At 50.3% G+C, this 25894-nt stretch overlaps 1 pseudogene; it reads left to right on the top strand.

Annotated features, from left to right (window-relative positions):
- The first annotated feature begins 201 nt into the window (after positions 1-201).
- The window catches only part of LOC131570464 (zinc finger protein 420-like), a 332388-nt pseudogene continuing 306695 nt past the window's right edge, over positions 202-25894 (top strand).

Here is a 25894-nt window from a genome sequence, read left to right as displayed (position 1 = left end):
TGGACAGGGAGGAATCCCAGAACCCCAAAACTGAGAGACCAGAGATGGGGAACTCCTGGGAGGCTTTTTTAGAGCAGATTTTTATGGACACATGACGCTGACATCTAGACATGGACTTGGGCAGGGGGACCTTCAAACCCAATATGCTCATCCCTTGTTTTCCTTGCTAAGCAGGATTTCCCTTTCCCAAATCTTGGCCAGATGGAGGAGGATGTGAGGAAGAGGAAGATGCCCTGGAACCCCCAAGCAGCTGAGGAGGAAGTCAGTGCCCCTTTCCCACTCTCTCCTGCTCCATCTCCCAGCCCACCACGGCCCCTGGCTGCAGGACAATCCTGCTGCTGATGCCGTCCTGCCGGGCACACACTGGGAGGATGTCCTTCCCTCTGGCATGGAGGCAAATCCCATCCTCTCCTTGTCCTTCCTTCCCCAGAGCATGAGCTGAGCATGGAGAGCAGAGAGGACAAATCCCCGTGGCAGAACCTGGTGGCAGAGACTGTTTTGAGTGACTCCGCAGTGCAGGAATCTGATGGGGAGGAAAATCCCCACATATCTCCCAGGAGGAGGGGCTGCAAACCCAGCCCAGGGTGCTCTGAGGAGGAAAGAGCCAGCCTGAGCCAGGAAGGTGGACAGAGCTTCAGCCAGAGCTCAGGGCTGGTGCTCCATGAGCAGCTCGATGATGGGGAGAAGCCCCACAAGTGCTTGGAGTGTGGGAAGGGATTCAGCTGGAGGTCCCGCCTGCTCCGCCACCAGATGATCCACACTGGGGAGAAGCCCTACGAGTGTCCTGAGTGTGGGAAGGGCTTCAGAGACAGCCCCCAGCTCACCATCCACCGTCGCATCCACACCGGGGAGCAGCCCTACGAGTGTTGGGAATGTGGCCAGAACTTCCTCCAGAGCTCCCACTTGACTTCCCACCAGAAGATCCACTCAGGGGAGAGGCCCTATGAGTGTTCCAAGTGTGGGAAATCATTTCCAAGCAGCTCCCTTCTCCTCACCCACCAGCAGATTCACACTGAGGAGAGGCCCTTCTGCTGCCCCGACTGCAGGAAGGGCTTCAAGCACAACTTCCACCTCACCAGGCACTGGTGCATCCACAGTGGGGAGAGGCCCCATGAGTGCCCGGAGTGTGGGAAGAGGTTCAGCTCAGTCTTGAATCAACACCAGCCGGAGGCACCGCTAAGGGAAGCCCTGCAATTGCCCCAGCTGCAGGAGGAACTTCATGCACTGCCCCAACTTCCTCCCCCATCAGAGAACCCTCATTGCAGAGAGCCCTGGTGACCCACATTCCCAATAATCCAAGTTAGAAAAGCCCTGCTGATCCACCTTCCCAATAATCTAAGTTGGGAAGAAGCCTGGCTGGTGGTCTGCACATCATCCTGGATCCCAGTAGGCACCTGACTCAACGCTGGGGCAGGAACATCCATTGGGTCTCAGCTCCATATTGGAAACCCCTTGGGAAGAGCTGAGTTTTTACCTTGTCGTGGTTTGAAAGACAGGTGTCTGCTAAGGTGTCTGCTAAGGAAGCCCTCCTTGGAATGGAAAATGTAAACCCTGTCCCTCTGAATTATTAGAATAATGAAATTAAGGGGCTCTCAGGCAAAGATATGGGAATAGGAATAACAGTTATTTACTGGTGTGTATAATAAAGCAAACAAAGAACAACAACAACTACAGCACTGACAGAGGCTTTGCTGCACAAACCCACAGGGGTAGCCGATCCCATTGCCCCAGCAGGGCTTGGGCAGCACCAAGCTGGGCTGGCAAGATGTATCAGCAGGCAGGGGGTGTGGGGTGTGAAAAACACATTCAATCTCCTGTGAAAATTTTAAAAAGGACGATTGGAAACAAGGACCATAGAGCAAAGGTTATTACAGCCAGGTGCATCTTGGCACTCAGTTGGGGATACCCCTTAAATACCTTTTCCCTTACACCAACCTTTTGCATATTCATAGACCCTCATGCATAGTAAACATTTCCCCTAACCAGTTTACACGTTCCGAGAACTCCTTAGCCTATCTTGTCCTTGGATCTGCCTTTTTAGAGCATGAGTATTCCTGGCTTATGGTTTTAGTCCTTTTTTTATCATCATCTTCAGTTTTGGGTCCAGACCACACTGCCTTCAGACAGTGGTTGCTGACAGTTGGCAGATCTGTACAGGTGTCCTCATCCTGTGTTCATTGTGTTAGGAAAATTAATCCACAAACATCAGAGATTTATGTCCAGAAAGGAGACAGAGGAGTCCTTTGACTTATTCAAATAAAGGGAGAGGCCATGGGGCATTCCCCTGGGGTCTCTCAAAATTTTGGAGGATGCAGCCTCCTTTTTATCCCAATTTCCCTGCCACATTTCCCTTCTCTCTTTCCCCACTGGCTGAGGTACTTGAGAAGCACAGACTTCGTGAAACACCTGATACCAAAGATTTCCCTCTAATGTATAACCCTCCCTTTTAATTTTTAATTCTTATGGAATTTAGGGGTTTCCCCCATTGTTTCTTTCATCTTTCAATGTCCAATTTCATTTATCAGCAAACCTAAATTTTTTTGTTATTTATAAAGGCAAATATCTTTTCCCATTAATTAGTGGAATCTTTCCCATTGTTTCTTTCATCTCCCAGAGCTAGTTTTATCTAGCAGCAGACCCACAGCTGGTTTGTAAAGACAAATCTGCTGTTCCTCTCAATTGGGTGTTATCCCAACCAAAGCAGGCATTTTAGCACAAGCAGAATTATATCGGCTATTACACTACTATGTCTAAACTTAATTAACAACAGAAATAGAAATGATATAGCAAAGTTATTTTAACACCACAGATATAAAATCCATTTTTACATTTGTGAAAAGCCACTATTATAATATGTATCTATAACAGTGGCTGCAGGGCAGGGAGAGCCAAGCTCAGGGTCCCAGGCAGAGGGGGAAGGGTGCCTCTCTCAGTGAGGTGGGTGTTAATAAGTGAGAAAAACGCCAATCACTTGTTTTTAAAATTTTAAAAGTTTAATAGTAATAAAATGGTTATAAAAAATAGTAACACAATTAGAGTAATAACAATTTTGACAATTTGAATTAGTACAATATGAGACAATAGAGACAAAGAGTTACGGATGTCCAGGTAAATTTTCTGGGTAGCACGAACCCAAAAAAGGACACCCGTTAACAAAGGATTAACCATTAAAAACAGCCGCCTCTTACATATTCATACACTTCATACATGATGCATAAATTGCATTCAAAGACCGGATTCTCTCTGGTCAGTGTCAGCTTCTTCCTCTGAATCCTAAAAGCGCCTTCGAGGCAGGAAGAAGGTAGTTTTTTCTGATAAGCAGGCAATAAATCAACAAATTCTTTTTCTCTGAACGATTTAGTTGTCCTGTGGCTGCTATCTCACTGTGAGTCCTTTCTTTAAAAAAAGAATCCTACATAGCATAGTTTCTATTTTAACATTTTTTATAACCTAAAACTATATTTAACAAAGTACTTAAGAGAATTAATACAGCATTACTTTCTAACACAACACATATAATATTCATTTGAATATTTGCGAAAAGCCAATCATAAAATACATGCATTTTTACACATAAACGTCCCAGTGCAGTCTCACAAGCAGAGGCTCACCCTGATTTGCAGAAAAACCCCACAATTTGTAGAAGCTGTAAAGCCAGTATGATTGATTTCAGTACTGCCCTAAGGACATGGGCACCCCCGAAAATTACCAAGGCTATTTTACCTCTTAACTTGTTGCATATGCATATGAGAGGAATGTGGGATTTGTCTTTTCAAACCAGCTGTGGGTCTGCTGCTAGATAAAACCAGCACTGAGAGATAAAAGAAACAATGGGAAGAATTCTAATCATTGATGAATGGAAAAAGATATTTGCTTTTACAAATAAACTGTAGGTTTGCTGATAAATGAAATTGGACATTAAAAGATGAAAGAAACAATTGGGGAAACCCCTAAATTCCATAAGATTTAAAAATTCAAAGGGGGGTGTGATACTTTAGAGGGAAATCTTTGGTATCAGGCATTTTGGGAAGTCTGTACCTCTCATGTACCTCAGAAATGGTGAAAGAGAGAAGGGAAATTGGGATAAAAAGGAGGCTGCATCCTCCAAAATTTTGAGAGACCCCAGGGAAATGCCCCATGGTCTCTCCCTTTATTAAAATAAAGTCAAAGGACTCCTCTGTCTCCTTTCTGGACATAAACCTCTGATGTTTGTGGATTCATTTTCCTGGCACACATGTATTAAACTGTCTTATAAATTCTATGAGCCTGCCAGTTGTTTAGTCATGTAGTTGTAACCCAGATTCAGTTTTTCCATCTGCTTCAGCCCCAGGGTCGGTGCGGGCGGCCCACTCTCCTTATCTCTCTTCAGCTTGGGTGTTTGCATTCCTTTCTAGGTAGCCTTGAATCTCCTTTGTTTCCTCTGCAGGCTTTTTTGGGATCACACAAGTTAACAGACTACAGGAGATTAAACAGCAGACTTCAGCTAAATCTAAAATTGCTTTCTACCCCGACTTAAATTTCTAACCCACAGCTGGAGAAGCAGCTCTGGGCTGGGCTCAGGAGAAACTCCCAGATAAGAGAAGTGCAGCCAGGTGCCCTCCTCCCTAAGCTTGATCACATCTTTTGTTTTCTTAAGTATCCAGTTGTTAGTGTTTCCTAGCAATTCTCTAAGTAAAAAGGAACAAAAGGAACCGCCAACATACCTTTGCACCCTAAAAATTCTGCTCTGTCCAATCATTTCTTCTGGTGGCATTGAGCATAGCTGGATGATCCTTGCAGGTCTTTTCCAACTTAAATAATTTCCATCTTTATCCCATCAAAACACTCAGAACTCAGGTAAAAATAAAGAAATTAAACAAAGAGATCTAAAGCTGCACCACTTCACTGGGATTTGGAAGTGAATTGGGGGTTCAGAGGAATATCCAGGAGGATGTGGCTGTTGTAGGGCCATGGAGCCAGGCAGATGGGGCCACAGTCTCGTAGCTGTGCTGGCAGAGTTTGTCCCCCTGAGCCCGTCTGCTCTCCAGGAATTCTGGTTTTGTCCCAGTCCCTGGCCTGGGTCTCCCCGTTTGGGGTGTCCCCCCAAAGTGCCCAAATCTCTGCTGAAGTGCCTGGGCTGCCCCTGGCTGGGGATGTTCCTGCCCACCAACCTCTTCTGGTCAGCGCCATGGGGGGGGTGGGAGGGGGTTTGGAGGGTCCTGGGGGAACGGGGAGAGGCTTCTGTGGCTCTTGGGGTGTTTGTGGTGCTGGGAGGGAATTTGGGGGGCTTTTGTGGCACACTGTGAGGGGGCTTTGAGGTCCTGGCCAGGCTGTGTGGCTTGGAGAGAATTTGGGTGGATTTTGGGGGAGATGGGAATGGGCTTTGGTGGCTCTTAGGGCCATTTACATTGCAGGGAGTGTCACGGACATATTTCCTAAAAAATCCTTTCGCTAGGATTTTTCTCCTGAGGACCTGAGAAGCCTCAGAAAAGAAATGTAAACAATAACTCTCTGATGGCTGTGGAATGTGATCTGGAGATGGTTTACCAACAGGTGCATCTTTGATTGGTCTCACGTGGTTGTTTATAATTAATGACCAATCATAGGTCCAGCTGTGTCAGGACTCTGAGCAGTCACAAGATTTTATTACTTTCTTTGCTAGCCTTCTGATGTCTCCTTTCTCTTTCTTTAGTGTAGTTTTAATATATCATTTTCTTATCCTATATATCATAAAATAATAAATCAGCCTTCTGAAACATGGAGTCAAGATTCTCATCTCTTCCCTCGTCCTGGGGACTCTCAAACACCACCACAGAGGGAGAGCTTTGGGGGAGTCCTGGCCAGGAGCTGTGGGGTGGTTTGAGGGGTCTGGGAGGGGTTTTAGGGCAGATGTGATCCCCCCAAAGCAACCACCAGACCCTACCCGCCAAGATGCTGCCAGGGCTCTGTGGCTCCATGTTGGGGTTCATCCTCCTGGTGCTGCAACAGAAGGTGAGGGGGGGTCCCCAGGGGCTGTGTGTGTCCCCCCATGCCGGTGTCACCCCTTTGTCCCTCCCCACAGGGCTCCTGCCCCAGCTCCTGCTCCCCAGAGGGAATTTGGGGAGGGGGAAAAGGGGGTGCACAGCCCCCATCAGGGGATGACCCCAGCCCAGCCCCTTTGTTCAGCACCAGGCTGGGCTCAGGGCTGATGGGAAGCAGATCATGCAGCTGGGACAGTGTCACTGTGATGTTTTCTGAAAAATCCCTTTGCCAGTGTGAAAAATGCCAATCAATTGTTTTTAAAATTTTACAAGTTAAATAGTAATAAAATGGTTATAAAAATAGTAATATAATTAGAGTGATAACAATTTTGACAATTTGAATTAGGACAATATGAGACAATAGAGACAAAGAGTTACGGATGTCCGGGTACCTTTTTCTGGGCAGCATGAGCCTGAAAGAGGACCCATGTTAACAAAGGATTAACCCTTAAAAGCAATAGCCTGTTGCATATTCATACACCTCATCCACGACACATAAATTCCATTCAAACACAGGATTCTGTCTGGTCATTGTCACCACCTTCCTCTGAATCCTAACAGTGCCTTCGAGGTGGGAAGAAGTTCATTTCTTTTCATAAGAGAGCAACAAATTCTTTTTCTCTGAACGATTTAGGTGTCCGGTGGCTGCTATCTCACTGTGAGTCCTTTCTTTAAAAAAAGAATCCTACATAGCATAGTTTCTATTTTAACATTTTTTATAACCTAAAACTATATTTAACACAGTACTTAAGAGAATTAATACAGCATTACTTTCTAACACAACACATATAATATTCATTTGAATATTTGCGAAAAGCCAATCATAAAATACATGCATTTTTCACATGCAGGCAAAGCCAGTGAGACAGCAGAGAAAGCGAGAGAGCAGAGCAAGCGACACAACAAACGCACCAAGAGCAAGAGAGCAAGTTTGAACAGAACTTGCAAAGGGCAAAATCAGCTCAAACCAGGTTAGACTGAAGAACAAGGAGCACCAGGCATGGGCTGATAATCCAGGTAAAAAGTTCCAGTGTGAGAAGGATGATAGAAGCCTTCATCAAAAGACCACCAGAAGACTGACGAGCACCACAGGAGGAACTGATGCAGGCGCTGAGGCCACACATGGTTGTAAAACTGGGACACAGCTTTATGCAAATGTGAGTATGCTAATGAAGTGTTGTAATTGTGACTTTTAAAATGGAACTGAAGGGTAAAGGAGATCAAGTGGGTGACACCGTGGAATCTCATGGAACCAAGTGTGAATTGTGACAGGACCCAGGAGGCCATGGTGACACCATGGTGGAATCTCATGGAACCAAGTGTGAATTGTGACAGGACCCAGGAGGCCATGGTGACACCATGGTGGAATCTCATGGAACCAAGTGTGAATTGTTGCAGGACCCAGGAGACCATGGTGACACTGTGGTGGAATCTCATGGAACCAAGTGCCCAGATTTTCATGGCTCAGCCTCATGGAGTGCTGGAGACCATTGTGTCCCAATGGGAACACATGGAACAAAGGCCCCTTAGTGACACAGCAGGGCCTCATGGAATGCAAGAGATCATCCTGATGGAATGGGAACTTGTGGAACCAAGGGTCCACCATTTTACAGTATGGCCTCATGGAATGCAAGAGGCCATTGTGATGGAATGGAAACATGGATTCAAGGGTCCACTCTTTTGCTGCATGGCCTCATGGAATGCTGGAGACCATTGTGGCACCATGGAAACGAACGGCACAAAGGCTCTACTGTGATCCAGCAGGGCCTCATGGAACCAAGGACACCACGTGATACAATGGAATCTCATGGAACCAAGGCTGCAGGACAACCCCACTGCCAATGCTGTCTGCCGGGGAAGCACTGGGGACATCTCCTTCCCCTTCCCTCTGGCAAAGAGGCACATCTCATCCTTTCTTTGTCCTTCCTCCCCCAGACAAGAAGCTGAGCATGGAGACCTGGAAGGACAAATCTCCAGAGCAGAACCTGGTGGAAGAGGCCACTTTGAGCAGCTCCACTGCGCATGAATGCAATGGGGAGGAGAAGTCCCAGAGGTCCCACAGGACGAGTGGCACCAAACCCAGCCCGGGTTGCTCTGAGAGGAAAGACCCACCCTGGGCCAGGAAGGTGGACAGAGCTTCAGCCAGGGCTCGGAGCTGGTGGTGCATGAGCAGCTTCACGATGGGGAGAAGCCCTACAAGTGCTTGGAGTGTGGGAAGAGCTTCAGCCAGAGCAGCATCCTGATCCGCCACCAGATGATCCACACCGGGCAATGGCCCTACGAGTGTGGGGAATGTGGGAAGGGCTTCAGGTGCAGCCCTGAGCTTGTTACCCACCAACACATCCACACCGGGGAACGGCCCCATGAGTGTTCCAAGTGTCAGAAGAGGTTTCGGATCAGCTCCCATCTCATCCTGCACCAGAGGATTCACACAGAATCCTTCTGCTGCCCTGACTGTGGGAAGGGCTTCAAGCAAAACTCCCACCTCATCATCCATCAACGCATCCACACCGGGGAGAGGCCCTGTGAGTGTCCCCAGTGTGGGAAGAGCTTCACCCAGAGCTCTGCCTTGACCAAACACCAACGGAGGCACCAGTAAGGGAAGCCCTGCAAATGCCCTAACTGCAGGAAGAGCTTTGTGCACAGCTCCAGCTTCATCCCCCATGGGAGAACCCACGTTGGGAAGAACGCTGGTGCTCCACATTCCCTGTGATCCTTACTGGCAAGACTCCTTTCCCTTTTCCTGCCCCTGCCAACGACATGATGAGGGATTGAAGAACGTAAGGGTCTGGCTAATGCCATGCCATTATTTTCACTCCTGCTTCAGGTCAATGCCAGAGGCAGGAAAGGGACTCTCTCCCCTTGAGAGAAGGGTGTCCTTTCCAGGCAGGAGTGAATATGTGGCTGGAAAGAGACAGTCAGTGGGGTTGTAGTTTTCCCTCTAAATAGTTTTTCTGATCCCTTCTGTTACCAGTGTTGTTGCTGTTCCTGTTTGTTCCTTATCTGGGTGCTGTTCCCAATAAATTGTTCCTATCCCAGGGTGGGATTTTTTCCTTTTGTGCATTCCATGGGACGCGGGAGGTCAGCGAGCGGCAGCACGGTTTTAGCGGGAGCAGGAAATTGGGGAATCCCATTTCTGAACCCCGGCCCCTGGAAACTGAGCATCCCAGCTGGTCCCAGCCCTGGTGGCCATGGCAACAGCCTTGGGAGCGGGTCCCTGGCTGGTGCTGTGGGAGCCTTTTCCCTCTGGTGCCCAGGGACAGGAGTGGAGGGAACAGCTGCAGCTGAGTCGGGGCAGGATCAGGTTGGATGTCAGGAAAAGGTTTTTGCCCAGAGGCTGCTGGGGCCCTACCCAGGCTCCCCAGGGAAGGGTCCCAGCTCCAGGGCTCTCTGAGCTCCAGCAGCATTTGGACAGCGCTGCCAGGCCCAGGCTGGCATTGTTGGGGTGTCCTGTGCAGGGCCAGCAGTTGGACTGGAGGATCCTGACGGGTCCCTCCCAGCTCAGCCAATTCTGTGGTTCTGGGATCCCATGAGCCTGGGGATGGGGCTGCCAATGGTTGCCATGGCAACGGGCTATGGCTGCAGGCCTGAGCTGGTGTCCAAGGCAACCACCCCTGGCATGGGGTCTCCATGGAGCTGCCAAGGGACTGAGCATAGCAACAGGGGGCTGGTGATGGTTGCCATGGAAACTGACCATAGCAACAGGGGGCTGGTGATGGTTGTCATGGAAACTGTCCAGAGCAACAGGGGGCTGGGAAGGGTTGCCCTAGAAACTGTCCAGAGCAATGGGTTCTGGTGATGGGTGCCTGCTAAGGAACTGAGTTGCCACAGGCACTCAGCGGGATTCCATGGGAGGCGCCCTGAATTTTTAAGATTTTATAAGATATTGACGTTCTTGTAGCGAACTTTCTTACACACTTGCTGTAAATAACACATTGTTTTGCATTCCTTTATGGAGGAGGAGAAAGTTGATGGACTCTTGGTTTGTCCAGTGTCATTGGAGAGGTGGCAATCCACTGTCACTCTTGGGAAACTATAAATGTTGGAGTTAGAAAATAAACTTCCTTTTTTTTTCACCATGAGAAGAGCGGTGTGCACTTGTGTTCTTTCATGTCCTATAGCAACACATGGGGACATTCCAAGAGTCTCCAGGCTGTTCAAGAGCTGCAATGTCCCACGCAGAGACAGGGGCTCCATGGGCACCTCCCAGGGTTTTCTGGGGGTGGTAAAGAGCCCTGTGGTCAGAGGCAGTCTCAGCCATTCCATGGTGACATCCCAGGGGACCTTGGGCTGCAAAGGCACCGATCTGTCACAGGCACTCACAGGGGCTGCACAGTGACATCCCAGGAGTCCCCAAGCTGCCAAAGACCCAGGATGTCCCAGACACTCACAGGGGTTCCTGTCATGGGCAGAGTGGGAGCTTCAGGCAAAAGCTTTGTTTCTTCCTTGGAGAAACTCCTGCTGAGTCATGGGATGGAGAAATGGCACACAGCAGCCACCATAGAACCCATAAAACCCTCCAGAACCCCTAGACTTCTTTACTTCCATCTCAGAGAGGAGAAGGGGAGTGGCTGGATCCAATCCCAGCCCCAGACATTGACAAAGGTGCAAAAGATCGGACAGGGGGAACTGAACTTGTCCCACAGGATTAATGATGGTATACCAGACAGATTTCTAGAAATACAGCTCGGATTGATTCTGATCACGCTTAGATAGAAAGATCTTGATCAGAGTTATTTCCTCCACAGCACTGGAGCTCTAACAATTAGAATATTCTTCCCTGGGAAGAAATTTTGAAGTCAACAGGGCCTTGCCGGAGTTGTTGGAGCACACTGCAGGCAGAGCCTCCTGCTCCAGCAGGAGCTGCCTTTCCTGTGCCATGAGCAGGGCAGGTCCCGCTGCAGGAAAAGACTCAGGCCACTCCAGCACAGGGAAGGGCTCGGGCACAAGGGCAGAGCACCGTGCTGGGAGCTGTGCCAGGGAGAGCCTGAGGCACCAAAGGCACCTTGGCAGCAGCAGCTGCTTGCAGGCCATGGCCAGAAGCCTCCCTTGGCAGCCCGGCCTGGTGGCCACCACTGCAGAGCTGCTGCCTCAGGGCTCATTCCTGGCTGGGCTTGAAAAGCCACTTCTGCTTCAGGAGCCTGACTGGGAAGCCAATGGCCCCAGCAGCTTGGGGACAAGATATTAATGACAAAACTCTTCATGGCAGCAGAGTCAAGGCAGGGGCAAAGGAAAGGGGAGAGCCAGGCCCAGGGCACAGGGCTGCCATGGTGATGGCTGTGAGGTCACTTCCCCTGCAGCAGCCTGGCTGCCCTCAGCAGACATTCTGGCCAGAAGCCTTGTGAGGGCACCCAGCACAGGAATTCTGTTCTTGGGGTGGGGAGAGTTTCACTGAGTCAGGCTGCACAAAGCTCCCACTCTTGGACAATCCCTGGGATAGGGCATCCAATTCTCTAGAAAAACAGCTGCAGTTTGATGCCACTTTCATAATTGTAGAATATTTCTTCCTTCTAACAAATGTAAATCCACCTTCATTCAGTTTAAAGATATTGACCCTTTTTCTGTCATGGCAAGATTTGGGAGAAAATAACTTTGACCACAATTTTTCCATTTTCACAGACCTTATTTTTTTTTTCCAAAAACCTCCCAGGATGGGGTTTTGGAGGCCTTACCACAAAACCAGCAGGGGGAGTCTGCAGGCTCTGGGCTCAGTGGTGTAGAGACTGAGGACAGAACAGGAGTAGCCTGGGAGGGATGGAAGGGTGGTTTCAGAGGGGCTGGAGCTTTTCTTCATAGTGGGAATGAGCCTGAAGAAGACATAATAGCACCAAGAGCAGCTGGGGAGGTGCAGAGTGGACACCAGGAGAAAGGAATTTCCCTGCCAGGGCAGGGCTGTGGTGCAACACGTCCCCAGCAGTAGCCTGGAGCAGCCCAAGGCTCTGTGTGGGCAGGCAGAGGCAGGCAGGAGGCAGAGCTGTCAGCAAAGGAAGGGCCCAGCCAGGTGGGGCAGCCGGGGGATGCTGACAGCCTGCAGGGACAGAGGTGCAGGGCAGGGACAGCCTGGGCTGCACAGGGATGGGCAGCAGCTGCAAGACAGCCCTGACAGAGCCAACTCCTGCAGCACTTTGGCCATGGCTGCTGGCCCTGGGCCTGAGGCCATGTGAGAGTCTGTCCAAAATATCCTTCATTTTTGCCTCACAGTTGCCCTGAAGAGAGACCACCGAAAAATTAAAAACTGCTGAACCAGTGGGGGGGGGGGGGGGGAGGGAAAATCATGTGCCTCTTAGCTCACTGTTTCCAGAGGTGTTGTTTGCTATATGCGACACTGAACTCGAAGGAACACCCTGCCCTTTTTCCTGAACAATGGTCCTGGAATTTCTCCCCGCCTCCTGGCCTGGCTGGTTTGAGCTTTAGCATGGTCCCTCCTCCAAGAGAAGACCCCTCTAGCCTGTTCTCAACCATCGTGATAGACAAGTAGAGATGTAGGCCTCTTCATCAAAGACCCGAGACATGAAACCCCTGTGTGAGAAGGCCCCCTCTCACCTTCTTCCAGGGACTGTGACTGAAACCCTCCCAACTTGGGGGAGGTGTGCAGAAGGCAGGGAGGAAAGCTGCTCAGAGCAAGCACAGGTGCAGGCACTGGGCCATGAAAACAATGGTTCTCGCTTGCTGCCTGGCTCGATTTTGTGTACCCCTGAACAAATACTATTCTTTCCCCCTTGTTGCCTTCTCAAGGCGTGACGACCTGGTTCTTAGTCCGGCACGGTGGCCGTAACCCCAGGGTCACTCGGTCCATATGCTCCTGACACCAACGTGGTGGACAACAAATGGCGTTTATTGAGGGGTCACAAGGGTTTTTATAGCTTGGGCAGTCAGTGTCATTTCCTTCTGCTCACGTCCGGCTGGGTGCGGCCAGGTACGGAGCAAAGGTCTGACTGCAGGGTGGGGGGGATGTCCTGACTGACCGTACAGCCCGATTTCTTCCGCACACACATCCCTAACTCTCCACGTTTCCCCCCTCCCTCACGATTAGTAAAAATCTTATAAAATTATAAAATGTAGAGGTTACAAAATTTCATGGGTTAGTAAAATTAGTATAAAATTGTAAGTGTGTTAGTAACTGGCACGCCTTAAAGTAATTGTCGGCGCTCGACAAACATAATGTTAAGCGTTTCTAAACACTTTGTAACGAATAGCACCAGTTTGTTTAATATGCAAGGCCTGAAGATTAGGGTTAGTAAGATTATAGCGAGTGGGCCTATTAGGGTAGAAATCAGGGTGGTGAGCCATGGGCACTGGTTGAACCACTACTCGAACCAGCCCTGTTGAGCTTCTCTGTCCATTTTTCTTAGGTTTAGTCGGTTTCTCAGTTCAGCCATGGAGTCTCTAGCGACTCAGGTGTGATCCGCATAAAAGCAGCATTCCTCTTTCAAGGCAGCACGCAGGCCTCCTTGCTGCATGAACAAAAGGTCCAGTCCTCACCTGTTTTGGAGGACAACCTCTGAGAGCGAGGAAAGGGATTTTTCTAGGGAAGAAATGGATTTCTCAATCCTCTGCAAGTCCTCGTCGACAGTCATCTGCAGTTGTGTCAGTCCTTGATGTTGTGTTGCAAGGGCCGAGATGCCTGTGGCAGCACCGGTAGTTCCTAAACCAAGGAGCATTGCGATGGTGATGCCTGTTATCACTTCTCGTTTGTGGAGCCGGTCAGGTTCCTCGAACAAGCGGTACACCTCTTCTTCCTGGCGATACAGGATTCTGGAGACAATTAAAACTTGGACACAAAAGTCAGTAGAATGATCGAATTTGTCAAGGAGTACGCATGGGCTTACCCCGGATCGTTGACAGACCCACATTCCCGATGCAGCTGGGATCACACACTGGAACTTCCCTCCCTTAAGTTTGACGTATTCCCGGCAGACGTTGCCCATCTGCTTTGCCAAGGTTGCATTGCCAAAGCATTTGCCTTGGCCCGTAACCTGACTTAGGGTAATGCCTTGCCAGGGAGTGTCCCATCTGCATTGGCGTGGATTGTCTGACTTTGAGAAGATGAATAGGAGATCGAGGGCAACACCTTCGGAAAAAGGCGGTTGTGCATCATAGCATAACCAGCATGACTCTGTGAGGTTCGGGTTGGACTGGTTTAACGATAAGAAGGTAGCATTTAACACGCTTAAGAATGGATTGGAGAGGGTTGGTTTGGCTAAGAGATCGGATGGGGAGGAGGTTAGTTTTAGCATCTGTGTTTTGTGGCTAGAACTGCTGTTAGCTGCGATCCCCTTCCTGGGTCTACTCATTGCTAGAATCGGATTGGGTCCGACTGATTGGGATATTGGAGGTGGGAATCTGATAATTTGTATGTTCGCCCAGATGCGGCGAGAGAGATAAATAAACACTGTCCACACTTTGCCCGTGGCCCAGCCATCATGGGTCGGCTGCAGGATTGTCATTATAAAGCCTGTGCAGGTGTGCTGTTTCCTGCCTTGGGGCAAAATCACGTACCCATCCATATCAAATTTTGGTTCGAGACAGCCGTGGGGAGTATACCTAATTTGCAGCAACTTATCAGGCTGTTGTGGTTTCCATCTATTGCTTGTCACAATAGTTTCACACCCCCAATATCCACAATATCCATACCCTGGGTAATTACAGTAATTTTTTCCTGGGTTGGAAGCAGGGCACCAGTAGGTCTGAAATAATGTCGTCTCCTCAAATTTGGGGTGCCCTGTATGCGAGGGAAAAATGTCTTTTAGCCTGAACTCGAAAGATGGGGTGTCGGCTGTAACAATTTCTTTGATGACCCCCTCACCTGAGAGATGGCGTAGAACCCACCTGAATGGCTGGTGAGGGTAATGTTTTGTGTCTGCCTGTCCTCCACCTGCTAACCCTAGAAACAAGATCACACAGAGATACCGTTGCTGCTTTGATTTTGATGGTGCGAGCTTCTCAGGTGATGTCGGGTTGCTCGGTGGTCTCTCTCTCTTTCCTGGTAGTGGGGCATATGGGTTGCAGGGGTGTCCTGACTGGGGGCAGTTTACTGCCACGTGGCCTGCCTGGCCACACTTAAAGCATGCCATCACACTGGTTATTGCAGTGTGAACTGCTGCTTGGATGGGAGCTAGGTGTTCTTCCTTTGCAACATGTCTGATCATGGCAGCAACATTGGACCCAGGTGGCAGTGATCTTAAAATGTCCTTGGTGGCTGAGCTGCATTGCTGGCGTAGGCAGTCTGCTAGCACAGGACCCTTCGCCTCTGAGGGTAATGCAGAGAGATCTAATGCTGCCTGAAGGCGGTCCACAAAGTGAGTGAAGCTCTCACTCTCACTCTGCTTTACAGTTGACCATGGGGATGGTTTGGCTATTACTTTGGAAGCAACACGGATGGCTTCTCGGGCAGCATGGGTTGTTGTCACAACCTCATGGGTCCGCAAGCCCTCAGCCTGTGCCTGCGGGGTGATCATAGTGGGGTCTGTGCCCATTAGCCTCTGTATGCTGGAGCCACGCAGTGGATGGTCTGGCCCTGTTACTAAGGCTAGCTGCTTTACACAATTGTCCTCCCATTCCTGTTTAAAAACGATCATCCCCGCCCCATCGAAAATCAGCCTGCAAGTCTGTTTAATATCAAAGGGAAGCATATCATCGCCTCCAAAAACGCTGTCAATGAGTGTGGAAACCATGGCAGAATTAATCCCCCTGTCTGCAACCGCTTTAACAATTGCCTGCACGTCTTTCGGGTTTACCGGGGAGTAGGTTCTTTGATTTCTGCCTGCCCCCCCACACGGACCGGGAACACCAGTGTGGCAGACGGAGCCCACTACGCACAAGCCATTTTTATTTTCCGCCAGTCTGTAAGCGGGGTTCGATCTTTCTCTGATATCCGCTTAACCCACGCAGGAGCGCTGCAGCTAGTGATCTTGTATGCCGCTGCTCCCTTTTTGTTAAAGCCCGAGTCGGTGTCGGAATCGTGCTCCGACCACCTTTCGAGCCCGTCCCAGCTCGAGTCAGAGTCCGAGCCAGAAGCCGACTGGCCAGACATTTCCAGGCTGCTCAGCCGTTTTCTCGGGCTCCGACCCCGCCCCTTCCTGCGGGGGTCGGGCCGTTCCCTCCCCCTGGGCTCCCCCGGCCTCCTGCTAGGGGAGGTTCTTGCCCTATAGGGGCATAATTTAAAATGAGCGCTTTGAATGGTCTTACGCTCCTTCTCAGGGGCCGCCCCTCCTCCCCGCTCGCCCACGCTTGTGCTGTTCAGCGAGCCTTCTGCATTTTCACCCCCCGTGTCATCATTCCAGCCCTGGTCACGCGCTCCGGTGCCATTTTCAAACGCATATGGCAGGGGTGCCTTTTTATCAACCGCGTCGGGGTCCGATATTATAGCAGCATTCCGTGCCTCCTCTGCTAGCCCCTGCCAAAACGTCTGCGTGCGCTCCCCCCCCCCCCCCCCGATGGTGAGTCTGCTCGCTGAGGGGGTTCCGGCGTTCGCACCTCCGTGCACCTGAACGGGTCAAAGTCCTCTGCGGTTTGCATCGCTGCCCCTACTCCCAACTGTGGCATGGCTAATAAACAAGTTCGCGTGGCTTTCCAGGATTCTTGCTCTTGCCGAGCTTTTTGCAGAGCCTGGATAATTCTGCCCCACGATTTGAGGGTTTTCCCTGAGCCTGAGGACATGGTTTCCTTGGCCAGAGCCTTCGTGCAATTATCCCATATCTCGGGATGGAGAATTTCTACTAGGCTTTCTATAGCCCCTAGCTTTATCAGTCTTGGCACTGCGAGAATAAAATCCTTAAGCTTACACTCGATACCCCACTGAGTGTGGATCTGACTTACGACCTTCGCAATAGCGTCCATGCTCCTCACTGGTCCGGGGGCGTCCCCCCCGCTGCACTAGGCCAGCTGTGCAGCCGCCAGTTCCTCGTCCAGGCGAACCCCGAACCCCGGGTGGTGATCATGTCCTGGGTTTTCAGCACCAGATGTTGCCTTCTCAAGGCGTGGCGACCTGGTTCTTAGTCTGGCATGGTGGCCGTAACCCCAGGGTCACTCGATCCACCATACGTGGTGGACAGCAAATGGTGTTTATTGAGGGGTCACAAGGGTTTTTATAGCTTGGGCAGTCAGTGTCATTTCCTTCTGCTCACGTCCGGCTGGGTGCGGCCAGGTATGGAGCAAAGGTCTGACTGCAGGGCAGGGGGGATGTCCCGACTGACCGTACAGCTCAATTTCTTCCGCATGCATATCCCTAACTCTCCACACCCCCTGAAGACCTTTGTTTTGGTTGTGAAATTCATTCCCCCTTCCCCCAATGAAAAATAGTATAACGTGGGGTCCAGATGAATTGTGCCTCCAAGATCTCCCCGGATGTGGCCTGGCAGACTCCATCGGCTGGATCTCGAAGGATAACGCAGCATCACGTTTGGTAGCTATCACCCACCCCTCCTCTTCCTCCCTCTTTTCCTTATTTTCTCCTTTGTTCCCCCGGTTCCCCTCATCAATGCATTTCTGTTGTGGTTATTTCAAGAAAATTGCACTTGTTGATTGTTACTGCTAATCCCCTGTGCCCATGTTTTTTTGTGGTTGTGTTGGTTTTTTTGCACCCTGAGATCACCCCTACGAACCATCACATCATCAACAGATCATGACAAATGGTCTCCATGATTCCATGGGGCCTTGCAATGTCACAATGATCTCCATGGATCCACGGTGCCCCTCAGGATCACAATGGCCCTTTGGCTCCATGAGGCCCTGAAATGCAGCAATGGCCTCTTGGTTCCACAAAGCCCTGCTGCTTCACACTGGCCCCTTGGGACCATGCAGCCCAACAGAGCCGCAATGATGTCCTTGTTTCCACGAGGCCCCACAGTGTCACAATGGTCCCTTGGATCCATGGTACTCTGCAGTGTCACAATGGCCCCTGCATGTCAGAAGGCTCAAAAAAGTCACAATGGTCTCCATAGTTCCTCAAGACCCCACAGTGTCACAATGGCCCCATGGATTCCATGGTACTCACATTGTCACAATGATCTCCTTGGTTCCACAAGTTCCTACAGTGTAACAGGCTCCACAAGGGCTTGCAGTGTCACTATGGTCCTTTGGCTCCACAACGCCCCGCAGTGTCACAATGGTCTCCATAGGAAGGAAACAAGTGAGCCCCAGTGGTGCAGGGGCAGATGAGAGGCAGTCACCAGAGGCCAAGGCTAGCCAGACTTGACTGTATTAGCAGATTTTATCTGGGAGCAACCCTTGGATATAGGGAATTTTAGAGGTGGAATCCTAATTTCAGCCATGGGAGGCTAGACAAGAAAGACAGTTCTTTTCCATAGGAATAAAAGCACAGAGCCCCAGTGCCTCATGGTCAGATGGGAAGTGGCCCTTGGCATGGCTAATTCAGTGGTACCTGTCAGACAGCTCCCAGCAGGCCAAACCAGTCAGACATGTTCCATGTTCCCCTGATTTCACGGAGTCCCATACTGTCACAATGGTGCCCTTGATTCCATGAGGTCTTGCAATGTCACAATGGTTTCTTGGTTTCATGAGGCCCACATGGCTCCATGTGGTCCTGCTGTGTCACAATGGCTCCTTGTTCCTATGGGCCCCACACTTTGATCATTGACCCTTGCTTCTATACGGCCTCTGAGTTGCACAATGGCCTCCTTGATTCCGTGAGGTTCCATAGTCTCACCGTGGTGTCCTTGGACCCACATTGTCACAACTGACCCATGGTTCCATGAGGTTCCGTAGTGTCACCGTGGTCGCTGTCAGAGGCTGGATGAGATCGACGTCCTGAGACACCTTGGGATGCTCGGAATGCCCGTGTGGGGCCACGGCCGGGTCAGGCCTTGGTTTGTGGTGGGACAGAGCCCCGCTCCTAGCCCTGGCCTGGCAGAGCTGTCAATCACACAGCAGGGGGGTGATGTTAACCCAGCTCTGATTAGCCCAGCTGTTAATCAATCAATCACACACTAGCAGCTGGTGCTACCCTGGCTCTGATTGGACAAGCAACTGGCAGTCCCATCCAGAGGCGGGCTCATGAAGACCAGGGGGTTAAAAGCCGGAGCACAAGGCCAGACCATGGTCTGGGTCCTGCTTCTCCTGGGGTTCCTTTGTTAGCAATGCTGGAACCTGAGCAGTTGGTACCTATGTGTGTGTCTTTCTATGGATCTTCTGTCTTTCTGTTGTTAGCTATTTCTTCTCCTTCTAATCCTACTTAGCTGGAACATTTTTGGGTAACTTAACATCTTAAGGGATAAAGGTTTTTCGATTCAATTTTTAGATTAAGTTATTGAATTTAATGCTATGATAAGGGTTTCATATTGAAGTGGATATTGTACTAAACCTTTTGCAAAAGTTCCTTGATTGTCTATATTTTGCCAGTAATATTTTGTGTCATTTTGACCTCTTAGCTCCATTGATCAGAGCATGGTGCTGGTATTAGTGGGGCTGTGGGTTCAACCCTGTGTGGGCCATTCACTTATGAACTGGACTTGATGATCCTTCTGGGTCCCTTCCTATCAAGAATATTCTTTGCATCTGGCCATGTTGATAATATCTGGTTGGTGTTTCTCCTGTGCACCAAACTCGAGTCAAGGAACCTTTGGTTACCCCCAGCATTTCAGTGTTCTGAGGTGTTGCAGCCCTGCAGGCTCACAATGGCCTCTTGTTTCCATGAGGCCCCACGGTGTCACACTGGCCCCTTGGTTCCATGGGCCCCAACAGTGCCACCATGATCCCCTTGGTTCCACAACTTCCCACAGTGTCCTACTGGCCCCTCAGTTCCATGAGGATCTGGAGTGTCACACAGGTTTATGGCATTTGTCCTTGCTGCCCCTCACATCCCCCTGGCCCACAAACAGCCCTGAGCCAGCCGTGAGGGACAGGCCCTGCTGTCCCAGGCTGGGCTCAGGGCTTGGCCTTTCTGCTTCCCCCAACCAGCCCAGGCCTTGCTCAGCACTGCAGTTCCCTGCTCAGAGCCTTGGGCTCCCTGCCATCCTGGCCTCAAGGATCTGCTCTCAGCAGTCCCTGGGCAGCCTTTGGCACTCCCTGCCCTCACTGGGGCCCAGCTGTGCTCCAAGGCACTTGGAGTTTTGCTGTTGATTCCTTGAGCAGCTTCTTCATCCTTCTCTTCGTGCCTGAGGCTCCTGGACCCAGCTCCAAACCCACCGTGGGGATCATGAAAATACAGAATGCCCTCGGGGGCTCTTTGTCTCTCTTCCATTGTCTTTGAGTCTCCAGGGCTTGTGCAGTGATTAGATTCAATTTGGAGTTCTGTTCAGGAGGATAATTTCAAAGTGCACCTCATGATTTTTAGTTTGTTAATCACGAGTATTTTTTTTATTTTTCAGTTCAGAGAAAAGGTAACTGAAGCTTTCCCCAAGTGATCTTGATGCTGAATGTCTCCTTAGGAGGTCTGGGCGCAGAGAAGAATGACACCATTGCAGGCTGACTCTGTTTGGACAACCTGCTCCTCATCCCCAGCCTTACCATGTCTGACATCGTCCACCTGGGACTAACATCCCAAAATATATTTTAAAAAGTAATTTATTCTTTATTTTTAATATTTTTCAATTAAATGTATTTATTGTATTTATTTCTTATTTATAATAATAGTTGTTTCATTTTTATTACCTAATTTTATATTTATATCAAAAATCTATCCGTGTTTAACAACTAATAAAATTAATGGTAACTGGTTCTAAGTATCACAATTCCCTTCATTCACTAATTCACCTCTATTGGTTATTAATTTTTCCTCTATGCTAATTCGCCCTATGTTTAGTCCTTTTGTAATCTTTTTAATCAAGTTTTTCTCACACATGGTCCAAGGGGGCACTTGGGCTTACACGGAGATCATTTTGGGGCACATTTGGGGCAGTTTTGGGTGTAGGGGGGGAATTCAGAGAGAACTTGAGCATCGGGAGAACACTTGGGGGAGCCGGGTGGGAAATGGGGGGTGGGGGGAAGCACTCAGGGATTCTGAGGGACAATTCGGGGTCCAGGGGACCTCTTGGGGATGCAGGGAGGCCCTTGGAGATCAGGGAGGGGAATTTGGGGCCCTTCGGGGTCCGGGCGGGCCCTTGGGGGGCTCTAACGGGGCTGTCTGGGCGCGGGGGTGAAGGCGGAGCGCTAATGCCGCCCTGCAGAGCGCGGGGGTGACGGGAAATGAAGTCTCGGCTGCATTCAAACGCCACGAGCGCTCGGAGCATGATGGGAGCTGTAGTCCCGGAAGTAGCTCCACTGCAGCACTTGGGGGTCCGGGGAGCCAGTTGTGGGTGCGGGCGGCCACTTTGGGTCCTCAGGGGGCACCTGCGGGGAACCTATGGTGCCGGGAAGCCCTTGGAGGACACCTGGAGAGTCGGTCCCTTTGGGGCACGGAACATGACGGGACTTGTACGGCCGGAACAGGTTATGTCGGGGCTCTGGGGTCGCGGGGCATATTGAAGATGGTGGTCCGGCTACAAAGATGCTCTACGGTGCGCAGAGCATCACGGGAGATGAAGTCTCGGTTGCACTGGCGCTCAGTGGATGCCGCGGTGCATGATGGGAGCTGGAGTCCCGAAAAGACCCATTGCGCGCTGTCATCCTCCCCAGCCCATTCCATCATTCCAGAGGCTGGTCCATCACAGGGGATGTCCTAAATCCACTCGGTGCCTGCTTCTTCCCCAGGTGTCTGTAAGGTTGCTTTGGCAATGAGTACCACACTCTGATTAAATTCTTTCATGGGGCACCTGTGCCCATAGCACCCATTTCCAAGCTCAGGACAGTGTCCCAGGCAGTGACATGGGACACAGGGTCTGTCTGCAGTCATCCAGGGGTTGTTCTCGCCACCACAGGCACACAGCACTTGTCGTGGTGGGTTTGGGGTATAGTCAGTCTGCCAGGACTCCCCACACTTATATTCCAGCCCTCAGGAGCAAAATCCTCCCCAAAAAGGTTTTTTATTTGGGAGGTCAAAAACTCTTTATTTGATATTTCTGAGCCCAAATCCTCCCTAAATGTGTGTTTCTTAGCTCCCTAAACTGGTATTTCAGACACCAAAATATCCTTAAATTGATGTTTCTCAGCCCAAAATCTCTCTAAATTGCTGCTTCTGAGCTAAAAATAGCCCTAAATTGCTTTCGCTGAGACTCGGAGCTCCCTAAATATTTTTTTTTTTTCCCGAGCCAAAAACCTCCCAAAATCAGTGTTCTGGAGCCCCAAAGCCCCCAGAATTGCTCATTCTCGGCCCCAAAGCTCCTGAGCTCACCGTTCTGGCTCCGAAGCTGCTGACACAGGGGTTTCTAAGCCATGAAGTTCCCAGATCAGTGTTCCAGAGCCCTGACGCCCCTCACTCACGCCCTGTGCCCGCTGTGCCATCAGCCCGTGGGGTTCATTCCAGCCAGGGAGGCTCCGGGAGCGATGGGCGGGGAGCGCTGGCTGAGCCCATTTCCCACCCCCAGCCAAGGAACCGCTCCCGGAGCGGGGAAACCTCATTTAGGGGAAATCAGTGTAAAACTGGGAAAGGAGCTGCGGGGAGAGAGGGAGGAGCCCGTGGGGGCGGGAACGGGTCGGGCACAGTGAGCTAGTGAGCTGTATCTATCCCAGTTTTTAAGCATGCTTGTGCCCCAGCGCAGAGCGGCTCCTTCCCAGACCTGTCCCAGGTAAGCGCCTGCCCCTTGCTCCCGGGTTTCCTCAGGGCTTGCTCCTTCTGCTCCCGAAACTGATGTTTCTCAGCCCAAAAGTTCCCTAAATCGCTGTTTTGGAGCTCCAAAGCTCCCTAAATAGGGACTACAGAGCCAAAAATCGGCTTAAATTGGTTTTTTGGAGCCCAAAAGCTCTCTAAATTGTTGTTTTTGCTCCGAAAATATCCCCACATCACTCTCTCTGATTCCCAAAGCTCCCAACATGATTTTTTCTCAGCCTTGAACTCCCCAAATCAGGGTTTCATAGGCCTGTGTGTCCCTAAATTGGTGTTTAAGAGCCCCAGTGCTCCCTAAATCAGTATTTCTGAACCCAAATGCTGTTTCAGGTCCCAGAAACGTTGCCAGGTGGGTGAGCCCCAATGCTCCTGAGACTCCTGTATTCTCAGCTGTGAACGTCCCCAAATACCAATTTTTGAGGCCAAAAGTGCCCTGAAATGGTATTAGTGAGCCCCAAAGTATCCTCAATTGCTGCTTTTGAGCCCCAAGTGTCTGGAGACTGAATTTCTGAGCCCTGAAGTTAATTAAATCGGTGTTCCTGAGCCCTGAAGCTCCCCCAGTTGCTTTTCCTGACCGACAGAGCTTCCTGAGTTCCCTTCATCCTCAGCTCCAGGTGAAAAGGCAGCACTTGGGAGAGGGAGCACACGGGCCAGCAGCCAAACAAGGCAGCAGCACCCGCGCTGTGTGAGCAGGAGCCCCGCCGGGGGAAGGGCTGATCCCTGCCCAGCACATTGACACCACACCTGCCCAGCCGCAGGGGGCTGTGGCACTCAGGAACCACTGCCCTGGAGGTCCCTGGGGTGGCAATCCTCCTCCAGCTGTCCTTCAGTCCTGGTGGAATTTCCTAAAGAATATCAGTGTCTGCAACAACAGAAGCGTGACCCTGCCCAAACAGAACTGTCTGCAGCAGAGCAATCAGCAATCTGCAGCCGCCCCTCTGGGCAAGGCCAGTGCAATCACTGTTGGCCATGCACAGCAGTGACACCCCCTCCTCACAAGGCCTTTTGGGCAGTGACCGTCCCTGGGCTGGGCACTGCTGAGGGCCCTCAAGTGCTGAGATCAGTTCTGCCAGAGGGGATTGAGTGGGAAAAGCTCCCTGGACCATCCTGGGGCCTTCACTGAGTTTTGCTGAGGCCTGAGGGAGCCCTGCTGCCCTCCAGGGCCCCCAGGGCTTTCAGTGTCTTTGTCTCATCAAGGCCCAGCTGTGCTGCAGAGGGTGGGAGACCAGTCAGGAAGGGTTGGAGGGAGACCACAAAGTAAATATTTCATAGAATTCCCATTCAAAGTCTGTTGTCCCTTCCTGCCCAGAGTCTACAGAGACTAATGCACTTCCTAATTTATTCCTACAGAGAAAAAAATTGTCAATTCAAGCCTTACTTATTTATTTAATGTTATTTTTGATCAATAGCAAAAATTGTTGCCATGACTCTTGCTACACATTAAATGGGAGAAAAGTAAAAAGTAAGTACCATGTTGATTAGGCCCAGCCTGGATGCCATGAATACATTATGGCCAAATGTTTGTTTCTTTGATCTTGGGTGATCAGGAAAAATTTTTAGTCTGAATATGTAATAAATAATTACTTCATGGAGTGAGTAGAACTTAAAAATATAAAATATAAATATTAAAGCAATAGCTCATCTTAGCACCCCAGACAAAGCATAATGAGATTTCACCACCACTCATACAATGCTCCTGGATTTAACTCACATGCTGCTATTAATGTTGTATTAGACTCAATGCATAACTCAAAATGTCTAATTTATTGGGCCTCTGTTGGCAGACCAGACTCTGTTGGTCTCTGGGCAAGAGACATCACTGACAATGCAGAAGAGAGAGTTTTTTGTGAGTTTTTTTTTGTTTTCTTTTGGCTTGGATTTTTTTTTTTTTGGTTGTTGTTGTTGGTTTTGTTTGTTTACCTTTCTCCTCTCTCCCTGCAGCACCTCATTTTCTTTTCCTTTATCCTCTCCTCTTCTGTCTTTCCTCCTTCATTTTCTTTTTCCACCTCAAAGCTTCCACTTTGGCTCAGGATTGCAGCTCTGGCCCTGCCGAAAATAATTCTCCTGTCTAAAGCAGTTGTCAGGGCTCCTTCCACATATGAGAGACAGAGAGGACAATGTGTCTCTGTCTGTGAGAAGTGGGGTGACCCATCCCTGGAAGCACAACCATCTTTCCATGAGCGGTGATCTGAGCTAATGTCTGTGCTCATCAGTGACCAATGGCAGAGGCACATCCAGGACAGCTCCACGTGCACATCATCTACTCATTGTTACTGTTTGAGAAGCCATCATGCTATTGCTCTGATTTCAGGAGAAAACCCCTCAAACTCTGAGCATTTTTTGCCATTTATATGCTTTCCCTCCTTTCAGACCAGAGCAAAACAGCAAAATGTAGTGGGAGGAGATGGAGCAGGGTTCATTCCTGGGAAATCACCCCTGGCATTTCCTGTCTGATGCTTTCAGTTAGACCCGTGGGACAGCCATGGGCCCTGGGGCTGGGACTTCTCTTGGGTCCCTGCTGGCATTTCTCTATTTCTAATCCTCCTCTCTTTTCCTCACCTGGGTCTATCCTCTCCTTGAGCACCAGGAAAGCTTTCTTACATGCAGCAGCTTTTGGCAAGGGGTCCCTTAATTCAGTCCAGGTCCTCCTTCTCTGGAACGTGGCCAAAGAAAACAGAAGGTCCCAAGGAGCAGAAAGCCCAAGGAAATGGAGTGCGAGAAAGAGGGAGAGCAGAGCACAGCAGCGAGCTGTGCCCTGAGCAGACCTTTCCTCACTCCTGAGCAGTCCCTGTTTCTGCCTTCACCTCGTCCCTGCTGCTCTGATGGATGTGCTCAGAAGGGACAGGCGGCTTTGTTGGAAGGGTCAGCAGGGCCCTGCTTTCTGCAGCCAGCTGTGCAGAAGAGGATATTTAGGAAACTTCCCAGTCTGACCCTCCCCAAGGCTCTCTGGCCATCACATTCCAGCCACCAGAGGTGTTCAGTGTTGGGAAAAGCCCCTCCACAGCAGTGGCTGCAGGGCCCCAATGGGCCCTGCTGGACTCCCCACACCCAGCCCCTGTGTCCTCCCTGGTTCCAGCCCAGGTTTCCCACAGCAGTCTCAGCTGTCTGATTCCATAAAGCCATTTAATCCCAGTGCAGTGACACAGGAATAGCCTGAGATGTTCCTCCAAGCCCCTCAGTTTTATCCCCTCAGTCTGCATGCCCGAGGCTCGAGTCTGGCTCTTCCTCCCGGGCC

The sequence above is a fragment of the Ammospiza caudacuta genome, chromosome 35, assembly GCF_027887145.1.
Source record: "Ammospiza caudacuta isolate bAmmCau1 chromosome 35, bAmmCau1.pri, whole genome shotgun sequence".
NCBI classification, from domain to species: Eukaryota; Metazoa; Chordata; class Aves; order Passeriformes; family Passerellidae; genus Ammospiza; species Ammospiza caudacuta.
This window is presented reverse-complemented; position numbering and strand designations above follow the sequence as displayed.